Consider the following 5,648-nt stretch of genomic DNA (forward strand, 5'->3'; position numbering starts at 1 on the left):
CTCTATCTACATTTAAGTGGGTTAGTTTTAATCACAGTTGCTTAACCAAACAGGAAATTAGAAGTCAATGTTTTTCCCTCCTGCTGCCGCTCCCGCTATACAGTCTTTTCATTGTTCAGGTCATTCCTCAATCACCGTCCTGTTCAGTATAGAAATGCTCAGCATGAGCGGATGAGAATAAACCCAGAGCCACAAGTCTAATCGTTATGTCTATTAATGTTTATACTGCAATAAAAACTGAATTCAATCAATTTAAACATCTTTGTACCATAACTAGACATCCAAAGAAACCTGATATATGCATAGGGATTATACATATATACATATATCTTTATATGAGCATTTAGCTAAAGGTAGTGATGGAGAATCTAATGTAACCAAAAGAAGGGTGAATATTTATATATATTGTTATCAGGGGGCCAGAATCACAGCTCCAAATAAATGCTAAGCCTTCACTAGATGTATGGTTATTGCAACACTATAATAGCTTTGGAAGATGATTATATCCCAGTTAGTCTGACATTAGCATCAGTGACTGTTACTGAGTCCATGTATTAAATGTACTCCATCTAGCATAGCAAGCTGGGACTGTAGCCCAGCACCTCCTTGGCTGTTTCCTACCTGTGACTAAAACACTCTCTGCAGCAACTAATTTGAACACTGAACAAAGTTACATTACAGTTTAGCACACTGTCCTTATGCATTTGTAAAATCCTACATAGAGACTTAAAACCTTGTACTTGTAATAGCCGATGTAGCTCCCCATTGCTTACCACAGACATAATTAGATATGATCTATATCTTGATATCTCGATATTGACCTCCATAATCCCTTTTGACTGTACACCTATAACTCACATTGCGGGGACAGAAAGTTGCAGTAAATTTTCACTCATAGTCAGAGTTAATCTGCTTTTTTCTGTCTCAGCTACTGTGATACGTCTCTATAAAAGTCTGTGTATTTGTTGTTGGTGGTGGTCTTTCTTGCTAACTAGCTATTTAGTTAGGTTAAAGTGTGGTTAGGAAGTTAGGCAGCATAAGTGAAACACCTGTGTGGTTGAAAGAATGGTGTGAAAGGACTTTAAGATTAGACTTTAGATTGAGTCAGCTCTTCCCCTTGACTTTTTACACTTTGATGCATATAAATGAAAAACTAAAGTGCCCTCTTTCACCAAAAAGAGCTCATAAGTTGATGATGGCAAGACCCAAAAACTGAACAATAGAGAAATGCCTGCAAGTTATTCTCAAAGAAAAAGAATTCAGTAATTAACCATAGTGTGAACACGTGGCAACGGCCATGTTTCCTCAATACAGTCTCAAAAATGACTTCAAAAGCAACTCAGTTTCCACCCTCATTTTAAAAATGCCATACATTATATCAAAACATATGAACAGCAGTACCAGCTGGTTAGAACAACAATATTTTATCTTCCTCGTAGCGTTGCTTGTGTTAAGTCTGTTTTTTGCTAGCTAAAATTAGCCTCCCATTACTATGAATGGTGACACGGCTTTCTAGTTAAATAGCTTGCCATTGCTGGTGTTTTTTGTTGTTGTTGTTTTCAAGCACAACTCTAAAACAAAAGTCCACAAAAACAAACAAATACATGACATCACAGTGAGTGAGCCCATCTTTTATATACAGTCTGTAGCTCCTACAGGAACAGGAATATTTTCAATAGATCTTTAATTTTGCAGAAAGTTCAAACAATTGGAGGCTTTGTCAGTGCTCCGAACCACAAGACTGCACACATCCTTCAGCACAGAGACATAATAATGGCCTGCAAGTGCATCAATCTTTAATATGAATTCCAAACTCTGTTTTCAAACTTTATTTGAAGGCTAAATCAAGCAAAAGATTGCCACAAATTTTTCTAGTTTCTAGTATATGAACACTATGAACAAGTGTACAAATAATTTCCCCTCAAGTACATGGGCACTCTTAGATCCTTAAGATTGTTTTTAAGGTCCTTGCGTGTACAGTTATATAAAAGAACTTGAGACACATTCACTTTCCACACGACCAAAATCAAAGACATGTTGTGTCTAGATGATCGTCCTTGGTGCAAACACAGAGCAGTAAACTTACTGTGTAGTGGGTTTGTTTTTTCAACCAGCATTCACTGAGGCATTTATGTGAAACTTAAATGGATGAGCTTAGAAAATCCTTAAGTATCTGTTATTCCAGGGTATTTCACTACTCTCCAGCTCCTCCTAGGATAAGCAAATAGGATGCCAGAGAATTTAGCCAAGAACAATGTTGCTACAGTTAGTCAAAGCCAGCCTGCACCACTGAGCGCTTTTCATTTCCCTCAAGTCCCCCCAAGTTATTGCTCCCTGATCTATGCTGTAATGCAGCATCCATCCACTCTCTGCTTTTACAAAAGGACACATAACATGGAAACAAACTTGCCACATATGACCGCGCTGTACTTCAGATACTGTGGGGAAAAAAAACCTTGACGCATGCAACGTTTAGAATTAAATAAATGCATAGGACTGTTGTGTTCATGAGAACTGGCTGGACATACGGTAAGCCCATGCATCTAAGGACTTTCTAAATAAGTGCGCTTCAGTTAAACTTTGATAGAAGTATGCTCTGAGGAGACTTCCTACCACAGAAAATAACAAAAGACGTTTGTGAGCGTGGAGTGCTGTGGGGATTAAGAATCAGATTTTTGCTGTGAAAGGTGTTATTTTATATTTAGAAATCCTTTGTGTGATATGTGCAAACTTAAATCCTCTACATGTGAATTAAGTTACTCTAACGTGCTATTAAATAATGGTAAATAGTCTATAAATGTTTGTTTCTTGTCATACTACTCATTAGTCTGATTTCAGTCTGGTAAATCTGAAATATTATTTGCTGTAACCTTGTAGAGGCTTCCTGTGTTACATCATATACACGTCAGACTCGTAACACATAATGCAATGACTGTTTCTCATGCTCTCCTTCATAAACACTTTATCACAGTAAGTCTCATCATTGAGTTTATCTGATAGATCAAAACCATCATTGTTGAAATTCTTCAGCCAGATTTGTGTTTCCTGCACAAAAACATTCATTCACAATTTTTTCTCTATGATTGTCTGACCTCAGCCTGATAACCATCTTCTGAAGATGTAGAAGGATTTTCTTGACCTTCTTCTGGATACAGGTCGCCATCTAGTGGCATTACTGGGTTCATAGGCTTCATCTAGTGCGTCACTCGAGAGAGGAGGTGTTACTAATAAGTTTTACGCTGAGCACACATCTTTTTTCTTTACATTTTTAAATATTGATGAAATTGTAATGGCCAGTGTAAATCTCTCTTGCATAGGATATTTCGACCAGCCAAACACAGGCTTCACTGTTCACCTTTATACTGGGAAAAGCATGAAAAACACCAGCAGTAAAGAAGCAGATGTGCAGTGATGAATACTCAGATTCAGGTTATAAGGAGGCGGTAGTCTTCCTTGGGGTGATTGTGACTCAACAGTTGGGAGTTCGCTTTGTAATCGGAAGGTTGCCGGTTCGAGCCCCGGCTCGGTCAGTCTCGGTTGTTGTGTCCTTGGGCAAGACACTTCATCCGTTGCCTGCTGGTGGTGGTCAGAGGGCCCGGCTTAAGCCCAGAGGTGACCGTGCGTTTGCCCTGGTTGCACCTAACCTGTGGCACAACCTTCCCATTAGCGCGTCTGACTCCATCCAATTGTTTAAATAACGATTAAAAACTCACTTATTTAATCTTTCTTTCCCGCTTAGTTAACGCCTGTATTTTATACTTAATTCCAATTTTCAATCCATCCATTCGCTTCCGCTTATCCTTTTCACGGTACAGTGGTTAGCACTGTTGCCGCACAGCAAGAAAGTCCTGAGTTCAATTCCACCATCAGGCCGGGGTCTTTCTGGGTGGAGTTTTCATGTTCCCCCCGTGTTTGCGTGGGTTCCCTCCGGGTACTCCGGCTTCCTCCCACAGTCCAAAGACATAGTTTGTGGGGATAGGCTAAATGATTAATCCAAATTGCCCATAGGTGTGAATGTGAGCGCGAATGGTTGTCTGTGTGTTAGCCCTGCGACACACTGGCGACCTGTCCAGGGTGTACCCCGCCTCTCGCCCTATAACAGCTGGGATAGGCTCCAGCGCCCCCCGCCATCCTGAAAAGCGGAAGCGAATGGATGGATAATTCCAATTTTATCTTTCTATATATATTCTACTTAAAACCTGTGTTTTTAGCAAGTTTGATTTGATATTCACTTTTATTCTTGTGTAATTAGTGCCATAATGGTCTATTCGTGTTTTAACCTGCTGTTTTATTGTGAAGCACTTTGGTATAACGTTGGTTTTTAAATGTGCTATATAAATAAAGTTGTATTGTATTGTACTACTTCATCCTCACCTGCAATAGGCAGGCGATGTGTTCACTCAGTTTAATACAGGCTCTTGAAAAAGGCGAGCATGCAGATTAGGGTGGGTGACAAACCGTGATCACTGTTAAATTACAGTTACTGCAATTCAGTGATTACTGGAATACTCAGAGTTTAAGTTAGAGTTGAGTTCAATGAATATTGATGTAGTATTGCTGATTTACACCTCAGGAGCAACCTTAGAGCCACTTCACCTGCAGGTCACCTGTCTTCCAACAAAACTGCTCCAAACTGTCGGGTTAGGAGCACAGGACCACTCTGGGCTTCCTGGGGATTGGGGCCTCAGATTAGGGTATGGGAAGGTGGAAGTCTGGGTCACTCCTGAGCAGTTGTTTTGCAGTGTGTGTGTGTGTGTGTGTGTGTGTGTGATGAGATGATCAGCGTCAGTGGTTTGAATTTTGTGACTGCAGGATCCGTCAGCTACACTGCCTCCTGTGGTGAACACTCATGCACTCATGCTGCCATAGTCCAGACTTAAAGAATTACAGAGTATAAAAACTGGTTTTGTAATTGATGTCAGTAAAGGACAAATGGTTTTACAGAGTCGTTTAAAGTGTGATCTATTGAAGGTTTCATTAAAAGGGAGCACTGCTCTCATTCAATAAAAATCACCTTCAAAATTCTTTGGAAAGCATAACAATGAATGAAAGTGGAGATCTCCAAAGCATGTAGGTGAACAAACTGCAGCATAAATATGTTGAAATATGTGTTTCTTTAATGGTGTTACTTTAACCATAGATGCCATTGTTCTATACATACACACGGTGTATGTATAGAACAATGGCGGTGACAGAACAGACTTTGTTTATTTCCCACACTGGGGAAATTCACTTGTTACAGCAGCACAATGGCCAGAAATGAAGAAAAGGGGAATTAGAGGATAAGTGTGGATGTTTAAAATACTCAGCTCTGTGACTGCTGTGAAATGACAAAAGTTAAAGAACAATAAAGTAAAATCAGGGTGAAGTTTCAATTCAAATACATTCTTCGTTTTAATTTCTATAATTGCCTTCCTAACTGATTATTGCTTTGTGCTCTTTTCTTCTTCTTCTTCTTCTTCTTCTCTTATTAGTGTACCTTTTTCCTTTACTACTCTGTTGGCCTTTCTTTGGAATAAATATGTTGCATAACCCCTTTTGATAAGCTCTCATCCCCTTTTCTGTCATGACCCTGCCCGCAGTAAAGGTATTGCATTTAGCCACCACGACATACCTCTGCAGGGCATGTGGAGAAAAGACAGGCCTCG

Source organism: Pundamilia nyererei, unplaced genomic scaffold (genome assembly GCF_000239375.1).
Source record: "Pundamilia nyererei isolate P.nyererei 1_Seehausen unplaced genomic scaffold, PunNye1.0 scaffold00062, whole genome shotgun sequence".
In the NCBI taxonomy this organism is placed as follows: domain Eukaryota; kingdom Metazoa; phylum Chordata; class Actinopteri; order Cichliformes; family Cichlidae; genus Pundamilia; species Pundamilia nyererei.